Source organism: Pantherophis guttatus, chromosome 3 (genome assembly GCF_059756535.1).
Source record: "Pantherophis guttatus breed Tessera chromosome 3, ASM5975653v1, whole genome shotgun sequence".
NCBI classification, from domain to species: domain Eukaryota; kingdom Metazoa; phylum Chordata; class Lepidosauria; order Squamata; family Colubridae; genus Pantherophis; species Pantherophis guttatus.
The window spans coordinates 133679797-133698730 of record NC_142065.1 but is presented as its reverse complement, the minus strand read 5'-3'; positions in this window follow the sequence as shown (position 1 = coordinate 133698730).

Here is an 18934-nt window from a genome sequence, read left to right as displayed (position 1 = left end):
ACAATAGAAGATTCCAAAAGTTTGTCTTTGAAATAAAATAAGCTACAACAAAACTTTGGAACTTGGGAGAACAACATAGACCAGCAGAGCAATATAGAAACATTTATGTCTATGTACTTATTAGCTGATCCCAGTGTTGAATGCTATGGCATTCTAAATCCAATTCGGTGTTGGTAGAAATCAAAAGCCATTGCTTCCCTGCTATTCGTTTGATGCTTAGACGCCACACAATACAGTTTCTTTCCGTGTTAGGAACCTGGTTACTACACTGAGATTGAGTTTTGGAATAATCCATTATCCTGCTTTTCTGTACTTCATAGTGAGCAACACTTCACCACACAGAATTGACTGGAGGATCTCAAAGCTATCAGATAATGAAACTCATTCTTGTCAACGTATGCTTTGACAGTTATTGAACAAGTACAAAATGCTTGTTTTGAAATAAACACTAGAGTGTCTCAAATCAGAATAACATATTAAGAATAACTAGCAACCACATCGGATCCATAGGAGCATGAGAACTTTATTGGGGCCAGCAAATATAAGAAAATACAAGTTTTTGAAGAATATAGCTTTTGAAAAGTTGTCCTTGCAAGCTCATAGCATGAGTGATTTTCTGAAGCAAAGATAGATCCTACCAATATCTGCCTCTCTGTGCCTATACCTTGCATCATTGGCATACTTGTTATGGAGTAGTTATAGCAGTATTGTGAAAAAAACTTGACAGCCTGTTCAGAAAATGACATAAAATGAAATCTGCACTATTGTCAAATGTATTTTTAATATACCCCTATAGTTTACTGATTGAACCTTGTTTTAAAAAAATCCTTTTAAATGTATGAAGAAATGTATTGAGAGAAATTTCAAGATATTTTTTTTCTATAGAGATCTGAGATGTATATACACATCCAGCAATCAAGTGAGCATTCTAAATAAACTGATAATAATCGGTAACCATTAATTAAAGGCAAAAGTAGAGTTAAAATATGGAAGGAGTGGATTTGTGTGGGAATATTAATTAATGCAAAACTGAGGAGAATTGGAAATAGCTCTGTGCGGTATTCTTAAATTCATTATTTAATCATCTACATTTTACTTCATCACCCTCCCAAGTCCCGTTGTGCTGACTCATTGTGGTGGGTTTGGGGTTGTTCCTGGGAGGGATAAGCAAAAATGTTGGGAGTGTATGCCAAGAATATAAGCTCCCACCAAGGTCATCTAAGGCAGTGGTCCCCAACCTTTTGGGCACCAGGGACTGGTTCCATGGAGAAAAATTATTCCATGGATTAAAGGGGGCATGGTTTTGCATGCTTCCTGCATCAGCATGGGGCTTTGCTTGTTTGTGCAGCCCAGTTATTGGCATGTCATGGCCTGGTGCCAGTCCATAGATCAGGGGTTGGGGATCCTTGATCTAAGGCATGAAGATCTCATAGTTGCCAACTAAAGGAAGCAGAAATCTATATGGGGCAGCACTAAAACAAGAAGATGCTGGTAGTGAGTAATTGCTTTACTGACAATGGAAAAAGCATGAATTCATACTGTGTGGCAGAAGGCAATGATAAAAACCACCCATGCACTTTTTACTAAGAAAACCACATGGATGGAAAACATAAAAGAATTTATGATATAGTGCCAGATGATAGGCCTCTGGGTCCAAATAGCACTCAGCATGCTAATGAAGAGGAGCTAAGGATCTTTCAGAATGCTACATGGCTATGTTAAAGCCTTTGGGATATCTAGTTGCTGATGTTACCATTCAGGAAAAGAAATTCCAAAACTGCAAAGATAGAATTACAGTACGAACATGGAAACTACGAAGCATGAACATGCTGAAAACTCAGCATGGCCAAAGATAAAATGAAACGGCTACAAACTGATATCATAAGCAACAGTAAATTAAGATGGACTTGGGTGGGATCATTTCAGATGGATGATTACACCATTTATTACTTAGGACATAAAAAACAAAGAAGAAATAGTATTGTTTTTATAGCTAGAAAGGGCATAGCAAAAACAGTACGTGGCTGCAATGCAGTATTGATTTGATTTAATGGAACATCTTTTAATATGATGATCACTCAAGTTTTATGCTCCAATCAAAGATGTAGAGGAAGAGGGTGATCAGTTCTGTGATCAACTTTAAATTTGCAAACCAGCAAGCAAGATGTGCTGCTTGCGATTGGAAACTGGAATGCCAAAGTTGGAAACTTGAAAGAGGAAAATGTAATCGGATTGCATGGCTCTGGAAACCCAAAAGAAGCAGGACAGTGACTTATCTCTTTCTGTCACTCCAAAGAGTTCTTCATAGCTAATACTATCTTCAAACAACCCAAACAACATCTCTAAAGAGATTGAAGTTCCATCAGTGTCAGATATTACCTGCATATGATGCACCAGAGACTAGAAGGGGTTAAGTCTTTACAGACATCACATGTGACTATATCAACCAATGAACTCTCTTATTGGACTCTTATCTAGAAATCACTTGGATATCTTCCCTTTTTTTTTCTCTCTCTCTCATCTATCTCTCAGTGAGACAACACGTGAACTTCTCTCTCCTTTCAACATCTGAGTCATACAGTTAGGGTAAAAAAACGTAACAGGACACCCTGTTCATTATCGTATGCATGTATATATTTGTAAATAATAAAAATAACCTTTTGAACCTGAAGCTGTATTGACCAAATAACTTCCTCATAGAACCTAATGAGCACGACCATCAATATATATCTGATAATCAGAACTGATGAAGTTTCTTGAATGAGAAGCATAATGTTTTCTTCTTCTTCCTCAAGGAAAAAAAACAGTCTAACTGCCTTTTAAAGGAAAAAAAAAAGCCACCTTTGAGACAACTATAACCTGGATGACTGAGAATTTCCACAGACATTATTAGATGGAGTGTACAGAAATCAAATTGAGTATATTATTACTAAAAGTAGCTGAATGAGTTCAATTTATTTTTATTTATTTATTTGTCAAGCACATATAAGATAACAGGTAAAAGTATAAACATAATTTGAATACATGAAAAGAGTAAGAATAAAAAAGAATATTAGGACAGGGACGGTAGGCACGCTGGTGCTCTTATGCACGCCCCTTACAGACCTCTTAGGTATGGGGTGAAGTCAACAGTAGACAGTCTAAGGTTAAAATTTAGGGGGTTTGGGGAAGAAACCACAGAGTCAGGTAATGCATTCCAGGCATTGACCACTCTGTTACTGAAGTCATATTTTCTGCAATCGAGTTTGGAGCAGTTTACCTTGAGTTTGTAACTATTATTTGCTTGTGTATTGTTGTGGTTGAAGCTGAAGTAGTCATTGACAGGTAGGACATTGTGGCAGATAATTTTTGTACTACACTTAGGTCAGACCGAAGTTGGCATAGTTCTAAATTGTCTAAGCCCAAAATTTGAAGTCTAGTGGCATAAGGTATTTTATTGTGGGTAGAGGAATGGAGGATTCTTCTCGTAAAATATCTCTGGACTCTCTCAAGTGTATTTATGTCCTATATACAGTGCAGGTTCCAGACAGACAGGCAAAGATATGGCCAGGTGTGACTGTGTAATCATGAGCTGCGAGCTTCAAATTAAACTAAAGAAGAAGAAAGGCAATCAGTTTCCATGATGTGATCTTAAATACATACCAACCATTTTCAAAAAGAACATCAGGAATTGCTTTGTAATCCTGAACATCATGTAGAAAACTAGAGGAATTATGGAATTAACTAAAAGAAGCTATTAAGCATGAATGTGAAAAAAAACTGCCAAAAGTGAAAAAAGAAAAGAAGGCAAGCTGGGTGTCAGAACAAACTGGAAATTTCTGAGAAGAGAAAAGAATAGAAACCAAAGATATTTCTACCTTTTAGAATCAACCATCTACAGTAAAAGTACAAGCAGTCAAAAATACATTGCAGACTAGAATTTGGTAAAGCAGCCATGGAGGCCTTTCAAAAAGTATGAAAAGGCCATGATGTGTATATACCTGCAAAGATCAGAATTGTGCAAGTCATGGTATTTCTTTTGACACCCTATGGACGCAAAAGTTGGATTATAAAGAAGCAGGATAGTAACCATATTGATCCCTTTGAACTTTGGTATTGATGAAGACTCCTAAGAATATTATGGACAGCCAAGAAAACAAAGTGATGAATCATTGAACAAACAACACAGAATTCTTACTCAAGGCAAAAATGAGCGGGTGTGTAATAAAGCCAAGATGTTGGTTGTGATCATGCAGTTGAAGAAAACACATTTTTTAAATCATACCCCACAGATGCCTCTAACCAGCAAATACAATTGGTTCAAACAATTGTCTTTCAATTGCTGAATGGAAACTGGCAAAAACAGTCCAATCTAATGTACTGGTTATGTTAGGCTTGTTTTCTACATTTTTATTCTTCAAATACATCAATTACTGCACATAAAGATAGAGAAGCCTGCAGTATTCAATGTAGGTTTGTTATTGGTCCTGGATCATAACTAAGTAAATTATGAAGGAATGTACTGGTGAAGAAAATAAACTAGAAATAAAAGCCCACAAATTTCTTTCTTAAGTCTTTTCTGTATTATGAGGTCACTAGAAGATCTTAGAAAGTTCTCCTTAAGCTGGAGTGATCATGGAACTCTTCTTAGGGAGCTTTTTCAGACTAGAACATGTGAGAAGGCAGAGTGAAGGAAAGAGATAAAAGAGAAAGTAGCAGTACCATCAGTAGATCCTCCACCATAATAAAATTCAAGAACACCACCAAGATTTGGAAAAAAAAAATCAAGAATTCTGAGAATGCTTTACTTTCATCACTTGATTCCCAGAGAGATTATGCTTGGAAACAAATTTAATCTATTTATTGCAACAAGTGAAAACTTATTTTTCTTATTTTCTCATATATCAGTGTGTATGCATATAAGCATTTAATGTTCACAAGCCATCTGCTACTATATGATTATCATCCAGGTTTGTGTTAGTTTGTGATACTATTTTGCTTGCTTTATTGTTTTTCAGGTAAAGAAGAGGCATGATGGCCTAGAGGTAGAAATTTTCCCTCACAATCAGGAGGCTGTGAATTCGATCTTAGGGAATGGCAGATATTTCTCTCTCTGAGCACACAAAGAAAGCATCTGGTGTGAGATTCACATAAGCCTCATTCACATTCCTCCCTCACATAGGAAGGGCATCAGGCCAGTAAATGATCAGCTCCATTCAGTCGCCCTGACTCCACCTTGATGCAAGGGATTATGGGATTATGGGATTTCAGGTAAAGTCAAGCCATATTAGAACATATTGGAAGCTGGTCAATGAAAGATGAGATGTTGTTATACACACACAAACACACAGTTGTTATTGTTAGTGTTCCTGTTATTATTATTTAAGATTTAATCTTCAATTTGATTCACACTCTGGGACTGGTGAAAACAGTTCAAGTCCTAACCAAGGGCCTAAGAGCTGTTAAGGTAACATCTGAGTATATTGGCAGTTAATAATAATAATAATAACAATAACAACAACAACAACTGCTCAAGAACAAGCATTACAAACTAATGCCATGAAATCGAAGATACAAAAATCCACTGACAATCCAAACTGCTGACTTTGCAACAACAAAGTCGAAACTGTTTTACATTTAATATGTGAGTGCAGCAAAATCACACAAACTGATTACAAAGCTAGATACACCCGAGTTGCTAAATTAATCCACTGGTCATTATGTAAAAAATATGACTTACCTGTATCCGAAAAGTCATGGGAACATAAAGTGGAAAAAGTTGTCAAAAATGAGAAGGTGAAGATCTTGTGGGACTTTTGAATATAGACGGATCATCATTTGGTACACAACATGCCAGATATCACAGTTGTCGAAAACAGAAATGTACAAACATTTAGCATCAGTCAATGGTCTTTGTGAAACATTTTTAAATGTTCAGTTGACTGAGTTTCATATTTAATGAATAAAAGAGATAATAATAATAATATAGGTTTTATGCAGTATTGCTAAGGTCAGTTTAGCAAACTTCCAACACAATTTTCAATATCAGTTCTGTATTCCAATTCTATGTCTGCTATGTAATAAAAGCTATTTTGCTTTTTTTTTTTTTTTGCTTTAATTTATATGCCACCCTTCTCCGGAGACTCAGGGTGGCTTACAATGCATTAAGCAATAGCCTTCATACTTTTGTATATTTATACAAAGTCAGCTTATTGCCCCCACAATCTGGGTCCTCATTTTACCTACCTTTGAAAGGATGGAAGGCTGAGTCAACCTTGAGCCTGGTGAGATTTGAACTTGCAGTAATTGCAAGCAGCAGATGTTAATAACAGTGCTTTAGTCCACTGTACTATCAGGCTCTAATAGGCTTTTCCTCTCACCTGGCATGTCTCTCCTATTAATCCCCAAACATTCCGGGACAATCATCTATTTTTCTCCATATACAGCTTTACCATCCATGTTTACTGACTTCTGTATCTGTTGTGATTAACCTGGATTCAGATCCAAGCTAACTACAGGGCCCATTAGGGCTGCTATAATTATGAGTGGTACGGTGGCCTAGAGATGGTACTCTCGCCTCACAATCAGGAGGCTGTGAGTTCAATCTTAGGTAGAGGCAGATATTTCTCTCTCTGGGCACACTGGGAATATATCTGCTGAAAAAACTCCACATTGGTGACAGGAAGGGCATCCAGACAGTAAACACTCAGCTCCATTCAGTTGCCTGGACCCCACTCCACAAGAGATTATGAGGTCGTTAAATGAGGATGATTAGGGCTGCTCTATTTACAATTTTGCTCCAGAGAATTTAACTTCCCAATATCCACTGTGTTCAATTCGTGATGCATCTCCCAAAAAGATATGGAGGCAATAGAGAAGAGCAGCATAAAAATACCCAAACAAAACTATCCCAAAAAGGAAAGAAGATGAAGAAACATTTACTCATTATTTTCTTTCTGTTTGCTGATGTCATATAGGGAAGAACAACTAGACAATCTTCCCTGGAACACAGAGAATATTTATTTCTTTTATAATAATTGCTATATGCAGAGGAAATGAGAAAGTCATAATATAAGAAACAAGATTGGAAGACAAATACAAGAAACACTAGAATTGTTGATAGGAACAGCACAGAAGGAAAGTCTGTGATCATTGAAGCACTTTGATTACACAGCACAATGCAATTGAGAAACAATATTAGTATATACCAGCAAAAACACATTGAAGTCATCTATTTAATCAGAAGGATGGGGAGAAGAGTGATGTATGGGTATTTAAAGACAGAAATTCAGAATCTAGGAGTGGTATCATACTTCCTGTAAATACTGTGTAAATATTAGTGGGAGGGAAAACTAACACAACATAGAATCTATTTGATAACTGAAGGGAAGGCTCAATATTGCATTAGAAAAACCCACAAATGAAAATATATTTTAAATATCAGTGACTTTATTATTCTAGGGGTGTTATTGGAAATGAGGATTTAGCAATTATAGAAGTTAGAAGCTGTGTTAGTCTTTGCTCTCTACTGAGAGATTAAAGCCAGATCCTGGAGACCAGGAACAATTTCTAAAGAGCATTTGCATTTTGGGAATAATTAATATGCTTGTGTGCCTTACATCTTTAAGTACAAATCAGGCAACTAGAAATGAAAGAAGCTTAAACAGAGGAACAAATGAAGTTAAAAGACACCAATAAATCAATAAGTCCATTGATTTTTGAAAATAGACAAGGCCTTGGAGGGAAGGGGGGGGGAAAGGACATGGAGTTTAAAAGTTGGGAAAAGTTTATTATATTGGCCACACATGAAATTCCATAATCTGCATCATCTTGAAAAGGCCAACTCCAGATCACAAACAGCATCCAATAACCTTGTCACAGATTAGTTTATTATATGCAAAAGTGAGTAATGGTGAAAAAAAAAATCTGTAAAGCAATTTGTGCTACCATCTGTATCTGGGTTTCTGCGACCATATGGTTTGATCTTTCTTTGACAGTCAGCTTCTGTTACAAGTAAATGTTTCTGCTCTTGTACTTCACACGGTTTTCTTTCCTTTTGCTGCTTTTCTTCTCTTTATTGTTGTCTCTTTGCCTTGCTGTACTTTCATTACAGAGTGAAAAAGGATGTTTGAAGGATTGCAACAGGTTGAATCATGACTTAGTTTCCTTAGTCCTACTTTTTCTCCTGTAAAGTCTTAGATCTTAGATAAGGTCTTAGATTTAGAAACAGCACTTTATCCCACTGTGAGTCAAACCCTTACAGAGCTAAAACCTTACAGGAAGGACAAAGCTTTTTGTAATCTAGAATTTTACACCAGGCAAGATAATGAATAAAATTCACATGGAAAGAGAAGAATAAACTATCTACTGGTATGATTCAAACACGAAGACTGTGTTTAGTTTTGATTTGATAGAATGGGAGAGAAAATCGTATGGAAATTGGTTGATAAAATGCTCGATTGCACCAATTGTCTCTTAAGAGCTGCTAAGTGCACTTAAAAGAATACACAGCGCCCAGAACAAATTATACTGGGTAGTTTTGCTATTCACAATATTCTGGCTTTGCTTAGAAACCATCTTTATCCTGAATAGAAAATAACATCCAAAGGAACAGCAATATTCTTTAAATAGTGGATTAATAGAAACTGGATCAAAGATTACATCTGGTGAATAGTCTGCTTTGTAGCAGATCCATGTAGTGTAAATAAAAGTACATGTCTGATCACAATTTATAGTCACTTTCCCACTATTATACGAGAGCATAAATCCCTTTAATTAAACAATTGTGTCTTTCTTTCAAGCTGTAATTTTTAATTCCACCTGTAAATCAGCTTCAGTTTTATTGGGTGAGACTTGTGCCTCTGCAATAATACCACCCAATACCAGGAAAGAGTTAAATAGTTCAAAAACCTCCTGTTCCTTAGAGCAAATGTTTCTCTTAAGGTAGCCATCTGGTGCCCTCTAGTGTCTCAACTTCAAAGTCTTGTTATTGGTTTCAGAGTGTAAACAAAGGATTTTCCATGAGACAGGAAGGATCCTTTCAATCAACTTCAAAGTCTTACATTAAGTCCATCTGAGCCCTTACTTCATTTAAAACTTTCTAAAGCCAACAAAATCCATCTTTTTCGGTATACTCTGATTGCTGTCACAGAAAGGAGGGGTATTATTTTTCTTGTTTGTATATTGGATTTTTAAGTTTTGTTAGCTGTCCATAATCACTGAGAGTGAGTGGATGGCCATATAAATTTTCTTAAATAAGTAAATTCCAAAAAAGTACAATTTTTCTGGAATTATAGTTATACTGATTATTTCTCGGTTATTTCTTTTTACTGGATTTACAGAAGAGATTTTTCTGGAGTTGATATTTTGGAAGTACAAAGGGGATTTGACAAGATAAGAACCTTGATAGGATGAGCATGTGAGAAGACAAATGCTAGCAATTTCTTTGAGGATTTCAAAGATTGTTTGCAGAAAGAAGAAAGAATACAATGTTCTTGGTTTTTTCAAGGTTAAAATACAGGTAGTCCTCAATTTACAACCACAACTGACCCCAAAATTTATGTTGCTTAGTGAGAAATTTGTTAAGTGAGTTTTGCCCCATTTTATGACTTTTCTTGCCACATTCGTTAAGTGAACAATTGCAGTTGTTAAATTAATAACACGGTTATGGGTTTAAGAGATACAACTTGTAATATTTATGTTGTTCTTTCTGATAATCCTTAACTGGACTTTCACTGCTTAATAGGGATTTGAGATTCTAGAGATGGGTTTATAGAAATTGGGATGATATATGGAATGAAGAGATGTTTGGTTATAGTTTAATAGATATTGATTGATAAATTGTTAATTATACTTTTTGGGGATGAAGAGGGAGATGTCTTTCTTTTTCTCCACTTTTTTATTTTATTTTTTAATGTATTTGTTATATAGCCATTTACGTTTTACAGATCTAACATAATATTTAATAAAATTATGAATCTTCAGTGCTATTAAATTGAAGGAAAGAGAAAAAAGATAATTCACGTGAGGGTATAAGATATTTTCATGAGAACCTCTGAAGTGTGGGGACGATTGTGATATTGTTTCTGAAAAGTTTAAACATGGTAGGGTTTCTTAAAAAAAATTGGTCACAGATTGGAAAATTTGACCAACAGCGTGAACAGAAGAATGAATTAAAGTAAATTATTTTCTATTTAAGCCCTGTTAATATATTGGAATAAGGCATAGCATGTCCAGAATGCCATTTTATGGCAGTGAAAGCCTACAGAAAAAATCTGTTTGTTGTCATCTAAGGATCTTCCAGATTTTTACAACCCAGATATGGACTGCATCTTAGAATTCTCCAATCAATTCTCCTCTTAAGAGTATATTTGATGTAGAATTCTAGACTCATCTCTTTAGATGCTACTGTGATTTTCACCAGATAATTTCAATTTTTAGTGAGACGGTCCTGCTCTCTTTGAATTCCCTCTTCCTCATTCTGCTCAGAAGGTTGTACATATCTCCCCCAAGTCATGTGATGATTCTACTCCTTCATAGCCACTTGAACTCTATCACGTGATATTCTACAGTATGCCCTAACCTCAGGACTGGCAATTAAGTGTAATCCAGATCTTTGGATGATACAATTGTGTCTAATACAGATACTTAAACATAGACCCTTCAGACATATACCTGCCTCTCCAGTAAATATAGGAATTACTTTCCTACCACATATGTACATAATTTTAGACTTTTCTTCTAAAAATGGTGATGTTTCAGTTTAGGAATAAGCCATTTTGATGGTTTTTTTTTTTTTTTTTGTTATAGCAGTTGGGAAGTATCCCCTCCAGCAAAGAAGATCATAGTTACCATGGATAGAGAAAAAGCAACTGGAAGTGCAACTGGAGGCTTTTCCCATTCCCAGAAAAAAAGGGGGCAAAATGTGTGAAACTGATTGGGTGATTCAGGATCAGTGATGGGTTTCTGGTACTATAGAACTGGTAGTAAAACCAGCAGGAGGCTCTACCCACCGACCCCGATGTCATCAAAATGCTTCTGTGCATGTGCAGAAGAGCATGCGAGCAAAGCGATCGCATGCACGCGGTCCCATTGCAAACAGGTAGTAAAGGTAAGTAGAACCCACCCCTGTTCAGGACCAATCATTAATAGTCTGTCTCAGTCCAACCAATTATTGCACAATGCTTGTTATGGGGAGAAGTAGAGGAAGCACTAAATAAGCTGCAATGAGCTCTTGGAGGAAAGGCAGTACCTAAATCTAACAAATAAAATTATTGAGCTTTGGCTGCTGATGGGCATGGAACACCCTGAAATTTTGAGTGTCATTTGTAAGGAAGGAAAATAAGCACATTTGCTCCTTTTGCAAGGAAAAACACATATAATTTGATTACTGAATGGGCAGCAAAAATTCTCAAGCAGGAAACGGGCCCTGGGAGTCACCCTAAATATTTATGGAGGGCATATGTGGCCTGAGATACTCTTCTGTTTAAACATCCCAACCATCTGTTTCAGCAGAAAGGCAAGGAGATAAGATTCTTTCCAAAACAATTATGCATCTTGAAGAGCTGCTATTATTCTGTAGGTCATTGAGAATGCCATTGTCTCCTCTTAAATCACAAAACACTCTAAATAAGTCTGGTTTCTCCTCAAAGTCAGAATATAAAGAGCAATTTCTCACACTTCTTTTTAGTTATGCTTATAAATATATAAAGACTGATTGCTGACCTTTTTGTTTGCAATTCTTAGCTTCCCTTAAAATTAATCTATAATTTCATTTAAAGAAGAATCTCAAATTTCACAATAAGCTCTTTGTTATCCCAAATTATGTGGCATTTCCATGCTGGCAAAAGTAACATATTACCATTTGTGGCAGCTGGTTCACTACTACAATGTATAAACTGGTGTTAAGTAACCTCTATTTTCATGAAACAATAAATTGCCCTGAGACCTTTCTGTAGTGAAATGTTAAGTGTAGTACCACTCATCAGATTAGATGAAATCAGGGTAGTAGAAAATGAGATAGATCCTTCTATATTACCATCACATCACATCTAAATGCAAATAGCTACAGTACATTTGAAATAATCATCATATTTCCTACTCTCTAAAACCACAGTGGAAAAAGCAACTTTGGATACCTATTAAAATGTATTAGCTTGTGGTTTTTGTGACTGCTTAAGGTATTTGATGCATAAAATGACAGATAATGAAATATTATCAGGATATTACTCTGCTCCCAAATTTAGCAGGCTTTTAATCCAGTTTTGTTAGACTGAATTATTAAAATTATTTTAAATCTAAGATTTCTAAACTTAGATTAAAATCTAAACTAATGAGCTGTGGTGGAACAGTGGTTAGAGTGCAGTACTTCTGCTGCCTGCCGGCTGCCTGCAATTTTGCAGTTCAAATCTCACCAGGCTCAAGGTTGACTCAGCCTTCCATCCTTCCAAGGTGGGTAAAATGAAGACCCAGATTGTTGGGGGCAATATGCTGACTCTGTAGACCGCTTAGAGAGGTCTGTAAAGCACTGTGAAGTGGTATACAAATCTAAGTGCTATTGCAATTTCTTTTCCTAGAATATTTGACTAAAGTATAGAGTAGCAAGTCTCATGCATATCCAACCACACCTTTTATTGGTTGCGCTAAATCATTAAGAACAAATGTTGCTTAACAATTTGATTTGTGTGTGTGTGTGGAAAGAAGATATTTATATCAGTGGCTAATATCTTTATTAGTTTATATATATAACAAATTTGAATATTGGTCTACATCAGAGGTGGTATTCAGCCGATTCGGACCAGTTTGGGCAAACTAGTAGTGGCACCCCACCCACCTGCACGGGCACAATCCCGTCCTATATTGCTGTGTTTTTGTGGACAGCGCGCACAAGCGACCGAATTGCCATGTTGCTTGAAGTTACACACATACGTGGACGGCATGCATGGCAAATTGCCATGTTTTGTGAAACACACATGCTCACATTTCCAGTGCTGAGCGAACCGGTTGCTTCAGTATGTGAATCCCACCTCTGGTCTACATCCAATAGAATGATTTTATTTGAGAAAACATGAAGTTCTGCACCTGGATGGGAAAAACCAAATACTTAAGTAGAAGACTAGGATGATCTGTCCTATGGCACTGCATTGCCATAGAATGCAGTGTAAGAAGAATGTAGGAGCAGTAAGAAAAAACCAGCTGAATATTAGCAGAAGCTTTAAAAGACAATGCATTCTTTGGCTTCATCTAGTATTTTGCCTAGATTGTGGGCAGGGGTGGTTCTACTTACCTTTACTACAAGTTTGCAGCGGGGCCGCACACACACACTTGCTTCCCGCGCATGTGCACACTCTTCTGCACATGCGCAGAAGTGTTTTGATGATGTCGGGGTCAGTGGGCGAAGCCTCCCACCGGTTTTACTACCGGTTCTATAGAACTGGTGCGAACCGGGGGCAACCCACCACTGATTGTGGGCTATAGTAAGTCCGTTGTGCTATTTAAACCACACTTTCACTTAACAGAATAACAGAGTTGGAAGGGACTTTGGAGGTCTTCTAGTCCAATCCCTTGCTCTAGCAGGAGACCCTGTTCCATTTCAGAGAAATAGCTCCCAACTCTCTTCTTAAAAACATCCAGTGATAGAGCATCCACAATTTCCAAAGAACAGTTGTTCCACCAATTAATTGTTCTAGTTGTCAGGAAATTTCTCCTTATTTCTAGGTTGACTCAGTCCTTTTTTTTTTTTTAAGTTTATTTTCATTTTTAAAAATACAATACTTTACATATATACATACAAGGTTATTGCAACTAACGTACACAAATCTGTGCCTATACCACTAATACAATCCATTTCATTTTCCACTCTTTTCTTTCACCCAATTATACCATAAATTCCAACATTTGTAATAATCAGAATCTTTTTGGTTCCTAAGTAGTTTTGCTAACCAGTCTGCCTCTGCGCATTCTGTAATTTTTCAAATCAATTTATTTTCTGTGGGTATTAATTCATTTTTCCATTCTTGCGCGTATAGTATCCTAGCTGCAGTAGTGATGTGGAGGATCAAATACCATTTTTCCTTAGTTATTTTGTCTGGTTTCATTCCTAATAAAAAAATCTCTGGTTTCAGCTCTATATTATATCCTGTAATTTCCACCATCCAGTTCCGAACCTTGGACCAATATTTGCCTGCTTTGGGGCACGTCCACCATTGGTGGTAGTACATCCCACAACCATTCTCACACTTCCAGCATGCCGGAGAAACTCCCGGGAACATTTTTCGATTCTTGCCAGGGGGATATGCCAACGATAGACCATTTTATAAATATTTTCCTTGTAGGGGGTTGACAAAGTAAGTTTCATATTCCTATTCCATATCTCATCCCATTTATCCAGATTTGGAGAAAATCCGAGGTTCTTCCCCCGGGCAATCATAGTGTCCTTGATCACCTCCTCGCCAATCCATCGTGATACTAAAAACTGCTAGCACCTTGAAAGTAATTTCTTTTCAATTCCCAATAAGATTTTAGCTAACTCCTGTAGTGACCTATATATTCCCTCCTTTCTTTGGTCCCTTCTAACTCTCGATTGTATTTGGGCATACGCCCACCAGTCTACCTTTTTGCCCTGTTTTGTAAGCTCCTCTCAGGTCTTCAATTCCCCTTGAGGGTCAAGCAAATCCTGATAAGTCAATGGTATTTCCTTATTATATAGTGTCGCATGTGTTACTGCCTCTAATGGGGCAAACCAAATCGGAATCATTGAATAATGCCTGTTCCTAACTCTTTCCCAAGATTCTAATAATATTCTCCAAAGGTAGTGTCTCTTAAACTGTCCACATTTCTTGCCCCTCTCCCTCCATAGAAAATGGTGCCAACCTTGACACAAATCATAATCCTCCAATGTAAGAGTCCTCTTCCTATTTAAAAGCATCCAGTCTCTGATCCAAGTTAAATTAGCCACTTGGTAGTAAAAGTCCCATTTCGGTAGACCAAATCCCCCTCTACATGGAGCCTCTTGGAGCATTTTAAGTTTTATCCGGGGCTTCTTCTTCTGCCACACAAATTTCCTCACATAACTATCTAGCAGTTTAAAAAAAACCACTATCCAGTCTCGCGGGGCAGTCTGAAATAAGTAGTTCCATTTCGGAAGTACTTGGGTTTTAATCATAGCTATCCTACCAAGTAAGGAGAGTTGCAGGTGCTCCCACTTTTCTAGGTCTGTCTTTATTTGGGCTAACAACTTTGTGTAATTATCTTCCATAATGGACATATTTTTAGAAGACATCCAAATACCCAAGTATTTTATTCTTTTAGTCACTTGAAGGCCCAATTCTCTCTCCAATTCATTCCAACAATTTTGTGTCATATTCTTTATTATAATCTTCATCTTGTCTTTGTTGATTTGGAGACTTGCAACTCTACCATACTTCTCTATCTCCTGAAGCAAGTTTTTACCTGATTCTAATGGATCCTCTACAATAAAAACCAAATCATCCGCAAATGCCTGAGTTTTATATTCTTCAGATCTCACCTTCAGCCCCTTTATTCCCTGATTCTTCCTAATTTCCCGTAGTAGAGGTTCTAGTGTAAAGATAAATAGAAGTGGAGACAGTGGGCATCCTTGTCTTGTGCCTTTTCCAATTTCAATCCTACCCGTTTCTTCCCCATTCATTAAAGCTCTAGCTATTTGAGTTGAGTAGATCAATCTTATCGCCCGTATATAATTATCTCCAAATTCCATTTTATCTAACAAGGCAAACATAAATTTCCACCTAACCCTATCGAAGGCCTTCTGAGCATCTACAAAAATGAATGCTACTTCCTTATCCGAAAATGTCTCATAGTACTCCATTGCATCTATTATCGTCCTCACATTATCCCTTATTTGTCTATGTGGAAAGAACCCATTCTGGTCTCTATGTATGTAGTGGTTTAAAAAATGTTTCATTCTCCCTGCTAAAATTGAAGTTAAGATCTTATAATCAGTATTCAAAAGGGATATAGGCCTGTAATTGTGGATCAGCGATGAATCTGTTTCTGCCTTGGGAATCAAGGAAATATATGCCTTCGTCCAGGAATTTGGGATCCGACCCTCCACGATGATTCCATTAAAGAGTTCAGTCATATATTGTCCCACTATATCAAGAGTTTCCTTATAGAATTCCATAGGAATCCCATCTGTCCCCGGAGTTTTCCCTAATTTCTGCCTCCCAATTGCTTCTTCCACCTCCTTCTCTGAAATTTCCCTGTTAAGTATTTGTCTTACCTCTTCCGGCACTTTTGGAAGATCCAGCCCCTCTATATATTTCTCCATCTCTTGGTCTGACCCTTCCTCTCTCTTGTATAAATCCGTAAAGAACTTCTGTACGATTCCCTTCATACCTTCCCCGTCAGTTATCCATCTTCCATTCGCATTCTTCAAACTACCTACTTTACTTCTTTCCCTTAACTTTTTAATTCTATAGGTTAGCCATCTTCCCAGCTTGTTAGAGTTTTCAAAATAATCTTGTTTGACCCACCTGCATTTTTCAGCTACATCTTCTTGGTCCAATAAATTTATTTTATGGCGAATTGAATTTTTTTCCTCTAATAATACCTGATCCATCCTTTTTCCATCCATTAAATTTGATTGTTCCTTCCTTTCCAGTCTTTGCTTCCTTATTGTATATTTTATTACCAGTCCCCTAATTAGCACCTTATAAGTATCCCAATTATTTTTCAGGTTCGTATCCTTTTTCTTATTCTCTTTAAAGAAATATTCTGTTTCTCTCTTGATCCAAGTTACAACTTCCTCATCCTTCAGCACCCTCACATCTATCTTCCATCTTTTCCTTTTCTGTTGGCCCCTCCATGTTACAAGCAAGGGGCTGTGGTCAGCCCAATCATTAACCCCAATCTCTATCTCAGAAACATATTCCCCTAATTGTAGTGTCATCCAGGCCATGTCGATCCGCGACCATGACTTATGCCTGGAAGAGTGAAATGTATATTGTCTCATCTCTGGGTGTCGTTCTCTCCATATGTCCCGAAGGCCTAATTCTTCTCTCATCATGATTCCTTTCTTTGGCAACCCCCTCCTGTATATTTTTTTCTCTCCCCCCGGCAGTTTAGTACCCAGTGAATAGTCCAAATTGCTGTCCAATATAACATTAAAGACCCCAATCAGGCAAACATGGTCATATTTTAATTCAATCAGTTTTTTGTATATACGTTCATAAAAAGACTTCTGATTTCCATTCGGAGCATAAATAGTAACCAATAGACATTTCAGTTGTCTTATTTCTAATTCTATTAACAGTAATCTTCCCTCTTCATCTTTAAAAATTTCTTTAGAATTTATGTGATCCTTCACATATACCACCCCCCCGTTTCCTCTTATCTGCCGACGAATGATACATCTTCCCAAGTCTTGAACACAGCAGTAGTTTCTCATGAATTTTTTTAATGTGAGTTTCTTGAAGGCAAGTAATTTCATAATTAAGTTTCACTAAATTATTTAGTATTTTCTTTCTTTTAGAAGGAATATTTAAACCATTAACATTCAAAGAAATGAGTTGCACCTCTTCCCCCATCACCGCCTTTCTTCCCCTCCTTCTATTAGTCCTATTTTCCTAATACTTTTTTCTTGGTTTGCCGGGTTTCTCGTAACACCATCTCTCTGCCTCCGGCTCCTTTTTCATCTAATTTCCCCTCCTTCTTCCTTTCTTCTTGGTTTCCCACACTATTTTCTTCCTGCAATTCCTCTGAATTTCTACTCTCCTCCTCCCTTTCTAATTCCAGCTCTAATTGTGTAGATTTAAAATTATGTTCATAAAAATCCTGAGCATCTCGGCGGTTTTCTATTTTCACTTTCCTATCATTCCACGTAAACATGAGACCTTCTGGCAATAACCACCTATACATAATCCCATTCTTCCTCAGCTGTAGCGTTAAAGGCTGGTAATTCCTCCTGATTTCCGTAACCCGTCTTGGAACTTGCCTCAGCACTGAAATCTGTTTTCCCCTAAATACTACAGCTCGATCCCGAGATTTCTTTTTTTTTATTTAAAAAGTTTTTTTATTTTATAAACAAACAAACAAACAAACAATAGATAATCAATCGTTCAGTACATCTTCTGAATACATCTTTTAAGTCTTCTTTTTGCTCCTCCAATATTTATCATATCTTGGTATTGTAAACAAACAAACAATACATAATCAATCATTCAATATATCTTCTGAATACATCTTTTAAGTCTTCTTTTTAGTCCTCCAATATTTATCATATCTTAATATTGTCATTTCCTTTATTATTACATTTCCCCCACTTCTCTTACTTCTCTTTTAATACCTTAATCTATCTTTTAATTTTATTAAAACTTAGACAACCATTTTATCCCCACACAACCTTCAATCCCCCCTCCCCACCCCCACCCCCGACTTCCCAAAGCAAAAACAGGGTATAGCATTAAACTAAACATAAGCTAAAATATACTAACTTGCTACAAGATTCAAAACTCCCTCACCCTCTTTAACTCCTCTTTTAAAAATTGTTCATCAGCCTCCCCTTTTAGAATTCTAATTTAAACATTTTAAAACTTTCTTTAAAGCATATCTTTTTAAGAAAAAAAAGTTACTATTTTATATCCATTCAATTTTAAATTAACCATTTAGTACTTTGGTCCCGAGATTTCTTATAGATCTCCTCCCGCACGGATTTCTTGTTAAACCTAATATGTACTTCTCGTGGGTGGTTATATCTCTTTGCATAATTAGTAAAAATCCGAAATACCTCATCAATATCACTAAGGACCGCTATTTTATCTTTTTCCAGTATTTCAGAGATGATGTCCCCTATAATCCCTTTTAGATCTTCTCCTTTTTCCTCTATTACATCTTGTAATCTTAAAACAAAAGAAGATCTTTCAAGTTCCAAAAAAATTATCTCCTCTTCTACAGCTCTATTTACTGAAATCTGTTC